Raw genomic sequence first — 16,111 nt, 5'->3', positions numbered from 1 at the left:
ATGCTACCTCCACGCCTCAGGGATGTCACTCGGGCATAGTAACCAACTGGTGCAGAGTAAGGTCTGGCACGCCTTCGACTTGAATTGGAAATTGTGTTTAAGGAAGTACTACCTGTCATTCACAATTTATGTACTTGCAGATAATGAAAGATGTTTGAAACTGATTGCTCTAGCTAGTTAATCTTCCCCCCCCCGCCCCCCTTTCTTTTAAGATTGCACAATAGGTAGCTGCAGGTTAAACTTAGAATGATTACCAGACCTGTGGAAAAATGAAGGATGACAACATTTTCAATAACTTCTTACCCTAGAGTCAGCTTGGTGGTAGTTCTAGTTGGTTACATTCATTTAACTTTCCTTTTTTTCTTCCATAAATGCAGCAGGAATAGCTTTCAGAGCAAGAACCTTTGGTTGTATTTTGGGCGTTTGGGGTTTTGTTTGCTGTTTGTTTGTTGGATTTTTTTTCTGTGTAAGAAAGCAGTTTTCTTTAATAAATTAGATGATGGATGCAAAAAACCCGGCAGAAATTCACTCTACTGTTGACCAGAGGGTTCACTCAAGCACAAACAATGAAAAGTTCAAAGACAACAGTAAGGAGAATAGGGATCTTCAACGTCTATCCATTGCAGTTAATTTCATTTAAGTTTGAGCATAGCCAGTCCAGATAGACTTTCACTGAAGCAAAAGGTGATTTAGGATTCTCTGACATCTCTTACAAGTTGAGCTCTGTGGAAAAGAGAAAATCCATCATATTAAATATGAAGTGGAAGTAAAGGTGCTGTGTGGTGCACAGACCTCTGCAGGTACTGGGAATCAGGCTAGATAGAACTTGGAAGCTTTGATTCAAAAACCACTGAGAATTTAAGGATTATAATAAAATTATATCATTACAACTAAAGGAATCCTGCACTGCAATTATAAAATAGTGAGGTTTTCCAAAACACAGTCCCTCTATAGCTGGAGTTACTGCTAAGAATGGAAACACTGCATCAAGTACGTCGGGCTTTGACAGAGCGAGGCAGTTTGTATTCTGGGAAGTTTGTGAGGTTTTGGCTGGCATAGAAACAGATAAGCAGGTACAACTGTAGGAACCTAAAACGTCCTTCCTGCTTCCTCCTCCCTTACCTAGTATGTAGGCAGGAAAAAACAAGTTATTTTTTGATAGACTGAGAAAGCTGAGCAGTACTGTGATATTGCTATTCAATGTAACGATGTGAAGAAATTGGGATGAAAAAGGTTGAGGGGAGGAGGAGGGCAATTGCTTTTTCTCTACAGTACCCCTTATCTGCCCTTTCGTCTGATACTGCAGTCACTGGAGAACTTCATCCCAGCAGAACAAGATTGGGCAGGGGGCACTGGGCCCCTGCTGCCTTCCCCCTCCTGGTTTGACACACCCCCCCCAGTGCCTCTTCCACTGCTGCCACGTTAGCAGCGTGGCCGGTCCTTTCTCAGGCTGTGGGGGAGAGATGGGCATACAGCTCATCCTCTCCTACCTGAATGCCTGCAAGAGGTGGGGAAGGGAACCCCAGCCTAGCTTTGAGGAAGAGGATGAGGATGAGTAGGGTTGGATGTGCAGTGGAGCTGGCTCTTTGGAGCAGGGTACAAGATTTGCCTCAGATGTGCCACCCTACCACCCTTACAGCTGTGTTTAATAAAGGCGATGCCTTGACACTACTATAGCCCTGTTAGGTTGCCCTTTATGCTACCCTTTTTCCCTCATACCAGCCCTCCAGTGAATGATATAAACCAAACAGTAATGGGCAGTCAGGGAATAAAAAAAATCGCCAAATTATTCTGGACCGTGAGGCTGCTTTTGGCATTTGCAATAACAGCACACCTGAGCACCAAAGAAGAAACAGCTTTAAATGTCATACTGAGCGTGAAATGAAGCTGGATACAGTGTCAGTAAGGAAGTATGATTAATGTATGATGGGGTATGTCATGACTGTGCCAGTCACAGTGAAGGCGACTGAGGAGAAGGTGGTTCCTGTCCTGTCCCAGGGCTGGCTAAATGAACTACAAATACTTTGCTGTGAGCTCTTGACAGGCTCCGCAGGTGAATTAATAGCATGATGCATGTCAAAAAGCCAGGAGGGAAAAGATGCTAAAACAAAACAAGCAGCGCAAGAGAAAAGCCCTGTGCCAAAAGGTTACAGGACGCTACTCATTTATTTACCAACAGTACGAAAACACCCTTTTCACCACATGCATTTGGTGAGGGACTGCTCCGTGCCTGAACCTGCTCTTAATCCAGATTGCAGCCTCAGGCTGGGAAACCTAAACAAAATAACCTCCTCGGTACATAGCAGGATCTGCTGGGCCAAAATCTGGCCCCAAGTGAGCAGCAAAGAGAAAGCGCTGGGAGCCCACAAGGCTTAAAGAAAAGAGCAGGCACTGGCAAAAGGGAGGAGGTGGGGGAGGCTTCAGCTGCATCTTTTCTGTGTCAAGCTGGTTGGGGGGTTGAAGGGGTGGTCACATCAGCATGAAGCAGCTGTAATTGGCGGCACAGTTTACCAAAGTATGGGCTAGGCCTTCCCTTGCCTTTAGCACAGCGCAGTGCTGCTCTGACACCTTCAACTTCCTCAGATGTGCTCCAACAGGACACTTGGGCCCCTTTGGCAGGTGGCAGAAACCTCCATATTACTTTATACTTAACCCTGTCATTTGCCATCGCCAGTTCAGCTCAGGTTGGTTTCAGCCTTCCTGAAGACGAGGAATGAGACCAGTTGTTTCGTTCCAAAGCATCCCAGCATCTCAAAGTCACCTAAATTTCTTAATTTAAAAAGTGTCCCCCCACCCCCCCAGCCTCCTCCCCAGGGAGTGCTGCTGCAAGTGAGATGCAGCCCATCGCGAGGCTTGCAGTTTGCTTGAATCCCGCAGCACTAGAGAAATGTTAAGCCTACAGGACAAGAGGGGAGTGTCAAAGTCACAAGCTCTGAAAGCATCTCCCTAGAAGGATTTCATACGAATTTGAAGACCTGGGAATCTTTTGCTGAAATATTTCCTGATCTCAAGAGGTATGGTTTCTACCAGGAAGCTGGTATGCTTTGATGGGATCTGAATGATCCACACAAAAAAAATCAAGCAGAAAGGAGGCTATTTTCTGGATTTTTAGGTAACTACTAGGCCAGTCAATCTGTGGCTAAATTTTATTTTTTAATAAAGCAAATGTATATGCATTTGCTGTTGTAAGCATGTCTTTAGCATACCATTCCTGAATGTGGTGCTCTCACAGATCTGAAAAGGACCCCAGTAAAATAGTAGCTTTGCCAATGGAAAGATTTTAAAAGCCGTACATATAGGTGACAGTTGTATCTCATTGGAGTCTGAGCATCCCTAGGTGCCAAAATTCCCTCAGTGCCAGAGAGAAACTGATGACATTTGAAAGCCCTTGAGGTCTGCGTCTTCCAGTAGCTGGATATTTGGAGATAACATCGCCACCTCTGAGATGACCTGTTACCGGCCAGCTTCCTGAAGGTGTTACGGGGACCCCAAAGGAAGAAAAAAACCAATTTTGCCAGTGAAGGACTGAAGATGAGAGCAAGGCTGAGTGTTGTCACCAAAGTGGCAGGAGGGGGATGGAGTGCAGCAGTGAGCTGAGCTCCACTTCCATCACCTTATTCATAGCGATTACTCAATCTCTTCACACCTGCCACAACAGTGATCTTAGGGAAGTAAAATGGTGGCCTACCTAATGCATTACGAAGTAGGCTTTTTCACTACAGCATTAGTAACGTACCTCTTTTACAGTACCGGATCATTCTTCCCATGGTCTGATTATACCAAAGTGACCTCCTTGCAGCTCTAGTGTGTAATCAGATCACCCAAAATATATAAACAAGAGCAGTGGGAGAGGCAGGGGAAGAAGGCAGCTGCTTTGAAGGTACCACCACCATATCCTGTAGATGGTATGAGACCAGCGCTCGTTCCCAGGCTTCTCAGTCTGGAAACCCAAACTCACAGAGTGCTCCGAGAGCTGTGCAGTGCAAAACACTCTTAGCTAAAAGATGCAACCCCTCTTGCCATTTCTACAGAGTTACTCCTTAGTAGATTTTCCCATATTCTAGCCTAAAATAGCTTGAGTGGGGATGCTTCCCCACTTCCCTTGGGAGCCTGTGCTTGTGAGCCTTCAGAGGGTGGCTGGTGGGTCAGGTTCTTGGTTTAGATTTTGTCCCATCGCTTTTAATTCTCACCCAGAGCAGCTGCTGCTGGAGCCTCAGGTCCTCGTAGGCTGCTCACCTGGCAAACGCTGCCAGCACAGAGCCACTCCCCGTTACTCAGCCAAGCTGGCCAGGTTCTGCGAGGTGCAGCCTCTGAAACACCGGCTAAAGCATCCCAGACTCCTACAACACGGCACCAGTACCAGGTTTCGTTTGCTTTTGATTTAATAGCAGGTCTTCCTCTGTTGGCACTGCATGAATAAACTGAAACTGCCCTTGAAGAAATTTCCTGTGCCAACAAAAGCAAAAGTTTACTTTTGCTTTGGTGTAAAGGCAAATAAAGAAAAAAAAACGTAAGTGCTTTTAGGCTTGAGCCTGCTAGAGGTTGGAGGGCTATGGTAAGAAATGTAGGTTGTCTGCCTGGGAACCTGTAGTCCCTTCCAGTGCTATAGTCCTAAACCTATTCCCATTTTGAGACCTGTCAGTGCTTATGAGTCTCAAAGGAATTGCATAGTCCATAGGTGAGAGAGAGAAGCCGCAAGCAATGAATACAGAATGCAGACCAAGTCAAAAGCTGCTCAAGAGCAACATGTCAGAACATCAATATAAAATAAATAACTTGGAAGCTGTTAAATTATTTAACCTGAGCTTATACCTATATGTATGTACGTGTTCGTGTACATATGCAACCACATAAGTATTTTCTGTGCATTCACAATCAGGAGGAGATGGATGAAACACAGCCAGCTTCAGCAGGCTGGAAACAGCGGTGCAAGTGCCACCACCTGTAAGTGATCATCTGTAGGTATAGCAGAGGTCACGGAGGGAAAGGAAAAAATAGGGATGTGCCACAGCAGGTGGATGCACACCAAAATCCAGCTGGTGCAAATGGAGGTGTGTCTCTGTGGCGTGTGAAGAATTTGCTTGAATCACAAGCTGGCTGAGTCACCTTGTGCTGTCATTGAGAAACGCATCACATCAGGCTGGAGGAAGAAGAGGGTGGCCTAAAAAAGGCTTGTCACTCTTCCCTTCTGCTCAGAGGTGTTAGGGCCCCAGCTGGATTTCAGGGGCTGTAGTTCAGCTGTGGCTCTGTTGGAGGGCAATAGGGGACCCCAGGGAAAAAAATGACCCTAAGTCTAGAAAAACATGGCCTTAGAGGAAGGATTGGAACTAACGGGTTGTTTAATGAAAAAAAAAAAGTCTGTGGCAAGGCATGACAACAAAAGGGATGAAAGGGGCAATAATCACTTTCCCAGACCTGTGGCAGAGAGGACAAAAAGCTGGCTGCACTGGGATGGAGAGGCAGACCAGACGATTTTAAAGCTACCTTTCTCCAGTGCTAATGTTTATGTTTTAACAGCTCAGAAAGAGCAACCGAGGAAAAAACTTTCCACTGTGGCTGTTCCTTCCCAGCCATCCCAGTGGGGAGCTGCTGCAACATGCCACGCACCGGGAGCACACACTGACAGGCTCTGCGGGCTTGCTGAGCCGGGCATGGCACCAGCACGTGGTGGGAACGACAGCCTGTGGAGACCTCTGGTCCCTGCTGCCCTCTCGTCCCAGGGCTGCTCAGCCACTGTGGCCGCCCAGGCACAAAGCAGCTGAAGGCAAGGGATGGTGAGGTTGGGGGGGAATGGGCACCAGTGACACTGTTTAAAAATAGTGGTTGAGAACAGCTGGCCCTGCAGAATATGAAGGATTCAAAGCAATGACAAAAATGAGGCAATATGTCTTTATCTGTTATTTCCTCTGCAGACACTTGTGAAGCAGCACCTCAAGGAAGCAAATTTTAAAGGTTTGTCCAACTTTAAAAAAATTAACCTGTTTGATTGATGAAGTGGTTGATTTTTGGAGAGTCAGTGAGGAGACTGGCAGAAATCCATACTGTTTGTTCTCCCATCAGATACACGAAGTGCTGACTCCGAGTTTGCACGGTGCTGTGGGTGAGCCCTGGTGGACAGCTCAGCCCCTGCAGCTGCTCACTCACTCGCCCCCCCAGTGGGATGGGGGAGAGAATCCGAAGGGTAAAAGTGAGAAAACCCGTGGTTTGAGATCAAGACAGTTTAATAGGTAAAGCAAAAGCTGCGTGCACAAGCAAAGCAACACAAGGCATTCATCCACTCCTTCCCATCGGCAGGCAGGTGTTCAGCCTTCTCCAGGAAAGCAGGGCTCCGTCATGCGTAACAGTGACTTGGGAAGACAAACGCCATCACTCTGAACTTCCCCCCCTTCCTTCTTCTTCCCCCAGCTTTATATGCTGAGCATGACGTCATATGGTGTGGGATATCCCTGTGGTCAGTTGGGGTCAGCTGTCCCGGCTGTGTCCCCTCCCGCCTTCTTGTGCACCCCCAGCCTGCTCACTGGTGGGGTGGTGTGAGAAGCAGAAAAGGCCTTGGCTCTGTGTAAGCACTGCTCAGCAACAACGAAAACATCCCTGTGTTATCAACACTGTTTCCAGCACAAATCCAAAACACAGCCCCATACCAGCTACGGTGAAGAAAATTAACTCCATCCCAGCCAACACCAGTACACATGGGAACCCCAGTCTTCCCTCCCAGAGCAACAGTAACAGCCGTAGGTCTGCAGTGCCCATGGCCACGGCTGGGAAAATCAAATGCTGCAAAATCTACAAAGTAAAATAACCTGCATCTTTTTTCATCTCTTTTTTTAATTCCAGTCTCAGATGTTTTTGAAAAGTCAAGGCTTGTGATAATGGGAATTGCGTGCTCTTTGTATTTCCTCTAGCTTACTTATGGTTCTTCCTTGCAAAAGGAAAACTGGTTATCAAAACTGAGTGTAGTGCAACTATTTAACCTATTCCTAAATTTTAACCACACTCAGTTTCTAACTGCTCCTGGTGTCATATGGCATGTGTGAAGCCTAGGGTGATCCCCATTTGCATTTCAGAGGAGAGTCCTCGCTCTTCCTGCAGATTACATCTAATGGGGGGTAGAGGACTTACTTCATCCCACAGTAGTCATCTAGCAGCGAACAGCTGAGTGTCAACCCCTCACCTAGGCTCCCTCAACAGCCAAAAAAGAGAAAAAACACATCCACAAGGCAAGATATGTCACCTGTTTTAGGATGGGAACGAGTCACCCTTGGGCAAGTTTGTCTTTGATGTTCATAGCTGAGACGTAGATGATTACCTTTCGGAAGGACAAGGCCAGGCCAGTTTATCACCACTGTCAAGGACAGCCACTAGCTGAATGTCACAAAAGGGGAATGGCCACTTTTAACTTAATCATGAGTCTTTTTGCTGGTGGTGCTTTCTTTAAAGCCTCAGTTCCTGGTGTCACATAGCTACATGGGAATCTCTGCTTTCATTGAAAGAAAGGCCATTCCTCCTGGCCATTGAATCCTTGAAAATGTCAACCTTCCACTTATCGCAAACATATATATGTGCACACACGTGCTCACACCAGCTAGGCAGTGTCCCAGTGTAGTTATTTTTAAAGACACCTAATGAGTTTTGGCTGGCCTGGCATGTAATTTCTGAGGTTGCATTTCAAGGGTTGGTATGGTAAGAAGGTATAAGATCAAAGCAGAAGGTCTGGATGGACTTGAGCTCCTCAAACAATGCATCCACACAGCAGAATAGTCTCTGACATGTGTACACCTCTGGTGATGTAGGACTTGGAGCTGCACTGATTGACTTCTCTTCCATTTTGCAGAGCCACACTACAGCCCTATTGCTTTATCTCGGCCTGTGGGAGATCCGAGAGATCTATAAAAATGGTAATCAGATTATGAGGATGGATATTGCTATTCTGAGGGCTAGACCTGCAGGCAAAACCTCCTGTCAAGATGGGACAGACATGACTACAGCTGGGGAAAAGTGTGTGAGAAAGGACACCGTGGAGGGTCTGAAACTAAGTTTCATGGAAAGGGAAAACTCCCCCCTTGTGATTCCTGGGATGGGCAAGGTGTGCATTTGACTGGAAGAAGACTGGGGACCTGAGGACTCATGCATGAGGCCAAATAGGGTTCTGGATCATTAGAGATCATGAGGACAGTGGGAGCAGTGAAAATCATTTCCATGAGGTGTATCTGTACCCAACTATTGCTTTGGTTTGTAGCAGCTCCTTTTCTGGGGAACAGCCTACAGGACTCACAAAAAGGGAAGCAAAGCACTGTTTTTTCCTTGGGAATACCTCTGAAAACATGTGTATGTCCCGTGCCAAAAAGGCACACAGCCATCCTCCTGTGAGGAGGAGGATGGCCAGCATTACATTTTAATGACCGGTCCATGCGTGTTGGAGAGCGGGGCCCATCTTGCCTCCAGAGGCTGTTTGTCTTTGAGGATAATACTCTTCAAACTAGCAGGGGTTCTCTTATGCAGGGGATTATATCTGCTGGAAGAAAGCTAAAAGAGAGCAATTGGGGAAATATGTCATGATTATTCATAAAGGCCGATTAAAAAAATGTTTTTAGTGGCTTAATTCTCCCTTAGTGAGTGTGGTTGTTGGATTCATACTTTGTTTTGATTCAGATGGCATCTGCAGCAGGGTGAATCACTTGAACTGAAGCCCCGAGCTTTTGAAATACCAACTTTTCTTTAGGGAAGCAGAAAAATAGAGCTGGAATTTAAATGCAGCTGATTTAAATAAGCAGTTTAAAAATACCTGCTTAAAAATTCTGATGTATTTTAACCTCTCAACTTATTAAAGCAACAAAAAAACAGCTTTTGGACAGACTGTTTCAACAAACACGCAGGTCCTTAAACTGCTTTGAAACCTCATGACATTGCCAAACGTAGACTTTGGGGCTGGGAGGTGGGATGGGAAGGTTAGCAGAAGGAAATGTCTACCTTTCTTGAAGTGTGTCTTTTGGTTTTTACACGAGAAAAAAAACGATGTTGAAGGCTTATTGGGTACTGCTTCGGCCCAACCAAGCACAAACCAGGTAAGACCGAGGACCACAACAGCCTTTGGCACAACACCTGGCTTTCCCAGCCTACCATGAGCTATGGTCTAGAAAAACCTTAATCTTCATTCCCTCGGTGCAGGGGATGCTGGTGGCATTTTGCCTGCTGGTGTGCTACTGATAAATTAGAAAATAATTAATATTACTAAAAGATTATTTTTCCCATACCCAGTAGTGTAACACACCAAAATAAGTCCTGTTCACTCACCTGAGAGATGAAGTGCAGGAAATGCAGTGCCATCTCTTACGCAGTGCCACTATTAGGATACAAGAGGTAGAAAGATGGCCTTGAGGTACTTGTTGACGCTTCCTCGAGGCCTCTCCCCACGCTGTGCTTTTCACTCATTCGTGACACTCAGAGCAGCGAAACACGGTAGGAAACAGGGTTACTGGCACTGACCATGCCAGGTGTTGGCACCGCTTGCCGTGGACCAGCGCACTCCTCCCTTGCTTGTGAGTGATGTGGCCGAGGGCACGCCATGGCTGCCCTCTCCTGTCCCAGCCGTGCGGGACTCGAGCTGGGAGGATTCAAAGCTGCCTTTCTGTTTTATTTTTCTTTAGCAATGCATTGGTGGTGGTGTAGCCCCGACTGCAGCTGTAGTTAGACACAAGGAGCCCGGTACTCATTCCTGATTTTCTGTATGGCAACCGGTAGTTACTCCAGTATAAGGAGACAGGGGGACTTTTACCATTGTATTGTGGTATATAAGGTACTAGATACATGTACATACAGACATACACAAATACACGTATGTGTATGGTATGCACATTACACCATACACGAGTGGTGAATGCACCATACTCTGTGAATACAGGCAAGGGTAGCCTTATTTTGCAACCAGCGACGGTACGACAGCTTGGAAAAGAAGGAAAGAGATGGTTAATCAGATCTTTTCTTTTTCACTGCACATTTGCTTCACTCCAATAGCTTGCAGGCTTTATTAATGGACTTTATTAAAAACCTAATCCTTTCATCCCCTCAGCCAAAGGCTGAGAAGCCCTTAACGCATGGTCCCAAAGGGAAACCTTCAGCAGAAACCAAGAAAGCGAACTTGGCAGCCCAACCAGATATTTCAAGGGCCAAAACTATGTTTTCCCTCCCACGAGAGCTTCTACCTACAACAAGCCATATATAGAGCTTTCCTTAGCCATCACAGAGAGGTGGAAAGAACTCCTCTGGCAGGGTCTGGGGCATCGGCCAGGCTCCCTGCCATCAGGGCCGGGGGCTTTCAGGCGGGGAGGCACGAGCTGGCGTTACCCCACCACCAGCGGCAGACGTGGTCTTGGGTTCCGCAACCTCTGGCGTGAGCCCAAGGAGGGACGCCCATGCAGGATATGCACAGCAGTTGTGTGGTGCCGGCTCACTTGGCAGCTGTACTGCAAAGGCTTGGGCAAGGGAGAAGCATCTGTGCCACCACCCCAGCTGTAGCTACTCCCTGTTAGTCATAAAAATTACACTATGAAGAACAAGCAGTTAGTTGAAACTGGTAAATTAAAAGTGTATCTGTAGATGTAAGTTGTATTTTAGTCGAGTCAAAGCCTACCTAATATTGCAACAGCTCTGCCGTGTTTGGTAAGCCGCAAGGAAGGTACACAGATGTTTTGAAGGTTTCCAGCAGAATGTGAACGCTGCGGAATAGCTTTTCTAATAGGAGTGAAAGCATCAAGTCTCAGAAGGAGAGGGCAGAGCAGCAGGTATTTGCAAAGGTAGCCAGTGGAAAGGAAGAAGCACAGGCTTGGGGCTGGCCAGTAGCCAAAAATGACAAAAGGAAAGAATTCGGAGAACTCACAAGGGTAGAAAAGGGGAATTAAGGCATAAAAGCTATGGTGAAAATAGCCATATCCTATAATTTCCCCAAAATAAAGGAAAAACCAGCGATGCCACAGAAGTGACCGAAACCAAGAAGCAGAAGGTGTTTATGGAAATCCCTGTGCCCTGGGAGTTTGTAAGTGGTGTAACTTCATCCTGAAATACAAAGGGTAACAAATTAGTTTCTGACATGTCCCACACCCCATTCTTGCACACACGGACCACCAAGCTGGTGCCAGATCGGAGAAGTGATACAGCTAAACCTTTTTTATCTTTTAAACGGGATCTGTGAGTATTCTTTTTTTCCTCCATTTTTCCTAGATAGGATCATCACCACGGTGTGTCATTTTTTTCTAAATGGCAAACCATGGTTGCTTTTCAGCTAGCTTGTAGCAGGGGGAGTATTTTATCTGAGTCACCAGAGCCATCTGTTTTAGACAAATATTTTAGTGAATGATCTCTCTTTTGTAGTTAGACAATTTCTTTATTCTACTGTTTAAGGATCAATTACATGAAGAAAAAGGCGGGGTGGCCTCTCACCGGCTCGCTCGCCCGTGAGCACCTGCTGGCATTAACCCGTGTGCCTCACCCGACTTCAACACCACCAAATATTAAAATGGTCCATGGAAAGATTTTTAAAGCTGGGTTGGAACTACGGCTTAAAGTTTAAAGAGAAACATTTTTAGCCTCCGGGGCAGTTGCAAACAATTTCTATTCAGTTCCCTGCGGACCGCTCAGGAGATAAGAACATCATGTGGAGGTGGGGGTTCCTCAAAACATTGACCTGTGCCTGCTTCTCATGGCACTCGGGCATCATTCAAGGTTCACAGCCAGTGTTTCCTCAGTATGGCAAGTTCCTCCCCTTCTTGCGAGGGGTTTGAGTGGCTTCAGCCTCAACTCCTTCCCTTGGTTCCTGCTATCAGTGGCATTCTCTTCCCCTTCTCCTTTCTGCCCAACCATAAAATCCCAAGTGAAACAGCCTTCACAACACATGCATTGGGATGGCTTCCCCTCACGGTTGGCAGCATGAGACTCGGCAGCATCCTCTCCCATACCACACTGCAAGCAAGACTGGTGCCGCCGGGCAGGCTGCTTTCCTGGTGTCCCTCCCCATGCAGCTGTGCAGGGTGGGTGGCTTCTGCTCAACTGGGCTTGCCGCAGTGGCAGGCCAATGCCCAGGCTCCCGGCAGCAGTTTTGGCTGAGGCCGGCGAGGAAGCTGTAGCACACGGGATTTCTGTCAGCAACATCTTGTCACCCGTAGCCATGACCATCACGTGTCCGAGACCAGCTGTCCCTGAACCTCGGGATGTGGCATGCCATGGTGGCCAGCCCAGTTACAGGCCTTTACAGCCTTGGGATATTGTTAAATACGATGTTTAAAAAAAAAAAATCCACTGGTGCTGGTTAGTGGTGGTGGTACATATTGTGTCTCCACCACTAGCCCTGCCATTCTCACACAGCACCAGAATTGCAAATATTTGATCTGATAAAAAATATTTGATCCAATAAAAACTTTCCACAGAAGCAGCATAAGAAAACCATAAAGCACTTAGAAATAACATTTTTCTCTGCATAGCAATAGACTGGCTGCAGGAAAAGCAGCCGTTTCAGAGACTTCTGCATTTATTGCCTTAGCAGTGCTTGAGCCCCGGCTTGTGCTAACACCATATGGATGCAAAAGGAAAAGAGAGCCCAAACTTGCAGCTGAAGACCCCACAGCAACATGGTCCTAGCGGAGACGCCACCACTGCTGCTCTCACTCAGGCCTTGTTACCCGAGGCATGCAGCCCAAACCACCGGTGCCTTGCTCCTGCTTGCACACCAGCCGCCGGACCCCAGCATGTGGAGGCATGAAGCTCTGGGGCGAAGGCCAGAAAAAACGCTATTTTTTTTGTCATGGGCCAGTGTTTGCCCTCAGTTTCAAAGCTCAAAGCCGGCACTGCACAGAGGTGGGTTTGGCTTCCTCTTTCTGCAGCACAGCCTGCACTTAAAAACTGCAGCGCACCCCACTGAGGTGTGTGAAGGTTGGGCTTTCATCTGCACTTGCTCTCCTTTGCACCCAAGGGCAGGTGACACTGCCCTGGCAGCTCAGCAGCACTCCCAGACGGGCGCCGGAGCCAAGGCAGGCTCTCCCCAAGGTCCATCTCCCTCCCCACTAGCCAGCCAGGTGAAGCAGCACTGCGAGGTCAGCCATGGGTAAGTAATTTTCCAAATGACTCATTGGCAAATAATTTGCTGCAATGGACTAGAAGATCGAGACAGCTGAGTCGCTGACTCTGTATTGAAATTTCAGGGGTTTTACATACAACTAGGTGTAGTCTGTCCATCCGTCCCCATGCACACACACCGCAGGTCCCCAGTGCACACGTGGCTGGAAGCTGTCCAAAGGAGGAACCTACATGTCCTCCTTGGGGCTTGCTTGCGTTTGGGACATGCCTGGCCCAGAGCTGCCAGGTTATTAAATGCTGGAAGAAAATTAATGCACATGCACCACTGTCGCCTCCCCCCCCCCCCCCCCCCCCTTCCCCCCCGCACCCCCCCCCCCCCAAATCCTTCAAACCAACACAGCCAGGAGGAGATGAATTGAGCCGAAACACTATCGAGTGCACCAGTTTAACAGCAACGGGAGGCTGAGCAAATCTGGTGAGACTTGGTGGTTGCATGGGGTCCCTTGGGTTTGGGTGGGATTAACCCACCCTTACTGGGTGTTTTGGGCCAGTTCCACTATGCTTGCCTATGATAACCTGAAAATCATTAGTGTGGACATCAGGCCAGGGCTTGTTTATGTTTCAGTTTTGCACTAAATAGATTTAACAGTACCTTGTTGTGGCTCAGCTTGAAACAGCACCTAATCAGTGTAAACTGTATGGATGTAAGCGGCTCTGAAACCACAATGTGAGTGTACTCACCCAAGTATGTACTACCTGAAAAGCATCGCTGCTTGCCTGGGTCTGCAGGAGACCAATAACCTAGGGGCACACTGGGCCTTCGGAGAGTTTGAGAATCATTGAATTTGCTAAATAATGAAAATTAATAGAAAGCTACAGATCGGGTTGCATTATTTTTTATGATTCTGCTCTTATTTTAGTCTTGTCACAATAGCAATCTCCTCTCCCAGCAACTCAGGGGTACTTCCAGGAGCGTCACACCCGATGTTTGATGCTGCTTTCAGAAGCATGACCCCCTAAATCTTGACTGCAGCATCAAAATCCATCGACTGCTTTACTTGGGAGAGGCTCGACTTGTGCCACAGCTCCCTCCATAGGGCTGCAGGTAATTATTTGCATTACTATCAATCAAATGCTGTAGCTGAACTACACCTTTATCAGACAGCCAAAGTCTTTTCATGTTTGGGCAGTGGTTCAGTCTGGATCACGTCACTGGCTGAAACAAGTCTGGGGAATAGAGAGGAGAGTGAAATAAACTGGTTTACGTGAAAGTGGGTGGTGCCAGTTTAACAGCTCCCAAGAGCTGGAACACCACTGGTGAGACCTGAGAAATATGCAGCGTCTCGCCAGGCTTGCAGCGATTTAAACTGACTCTATTTGATAAATGTTTGCTGAGTCAGGCAGGAGGGATGCTTTCACCCCCACTGCTTCTGGTAATGGAAAGTCGTTTACCTTCAATGGCTGGTTATAAAAAAGAAAAATAAAAGGAAAAGCTGCCTCAAAATCAGATATCTTTTGGGAAACACTTTGCTGGGCAAAGAGGAGCCATTGGAGGCACTCTTGTCGAACATTTTGGGGAGCGAGAGCTGCCTGCAGGGACAGAGCCAGGGCCCAGAGTAAACCTCTGCAATAAGATACACTCGCAAGTGGGCGGTAGCTCAGTGCCACGAGGCCTAGTGCCTTGGAAACTTGTTTTGGGCACTCTTGACCTTATTTCAGCTTGTGTTTTGCTGTAAGAGCAATTGCCTGACTGTTGCCTAATTTTCTTTTAGGTTTAGCTTCGCTTTGTGCAAGGAAACGATCGCAAGGGTTTGTCAGACCCTTACCACCCAAGTGATCATCATGTAACTACCCCTGCAGACAATTTAAAAAAAAAAAAAGCAAAGACTGCTCAACCAGACTGCTTAAGATGTCTAAAAAATAGCCTCAAATGGGCTCTTGACCAAGGAGGAAGAAACCCCACCATCGATGTCCTTCTCCTGGCAAAGAAACAGGGATGTAGAGCACATGCCATACCAATGCATGAAAAGGGTAAAATAATAACAAAAAATTAGCAGTAATTAGATAATTGGGATTATGAATTTCAGTAACATGGTAACTGAATTAATAGAATCTGTTGGGTTTTATTATGATTAGGCTGGCAAGGCTTTGTTAGATGATGAATACACTCGTTGCGCCACGTAGTAGATGTGGTTCCTCAGCCCACATAGATCGAATTAAACTTGCGTAGCACAGCAAAGCAGAAGAGCTTTCCATCAAAGTACTCACAGAACCTCTTTTGACCAGGCCTAGGAGAAAACTGTGGGGCGAAGTGCATCAGCTAGGGAGCAGGGAAAAGCACCCAGCATTGTCTTTCATGTCCTTCTATTAAGTGGCTCGATCAGGAGATTAGTCCTGCTCTAAATGATGATGAACCTTTCCAACACTAACACCAACACCTGGAAAATGGGAATAGGGTTTGGCGCAGGGGCTGGCAGGAGGGGTGGTGTCACACCACAGGGGTGGGGATTCACACCCATTGCCGCTCTGCAGTCCCAGCCTTTGAAGGCATAAACCTTCCGGCAGGATTACTCAACTCCCACCAGGGATTTTCCCCTTTCCCCTTCCCTTTTCCTCTTCCCCCCCCCCGTGCAGACATCGCCAGGTGTGCTGCAGGGGATCTTCCCCTCCCTCCAAGTTTAATCTTTAAATCGTCTTTGTCACTGGTGCTTTTCCAGAGCTGCAGTACCCAGCACCGGTGCTTTCGGAAGAAGAAGAAAGCAAAGCACATTGGAAATGGGTGGCAGTAGTGGCTGTGTGCCCTGGGGGGCAGCGGCAGTGGGGCAGCCACTGACTGTCAGCCTTTGCATGCCTGTGCTCTGCATGCTTATTTAAGGAAAATATTGAAGTTGAGATTTTTTTCAAAAATGTCAGAGGGATAAGCATGTCTAATTCCTATTAAAATCAACAGGAACTAGACATCCAGCCAGCTGGGGGAAAAATAAAAGAAAAAAAGATATTAAACACCTGGCTAAAGCTGTAGTGATGAATCAACCATACTCCAGCCCCC

Source organism: Aptenodytes patagonicus, chromosome 1, assembly GCF_965638725.1.
Source record: "Aptenodytes patagonicus chromosome 1, bAptPat1.pri.cur, whole genome shotgun sequence".
Classification (NCBI taxonomy): domain Eukaryota; kingdom Metazoa; phylum Chordata; class Aves; order Sphenisciformes; family Spheniscidae; genus Aptenodytes; species Aptenodytes patagonicus.
This window is presented reverse-complemented; position numbering follows the sequence as displayed.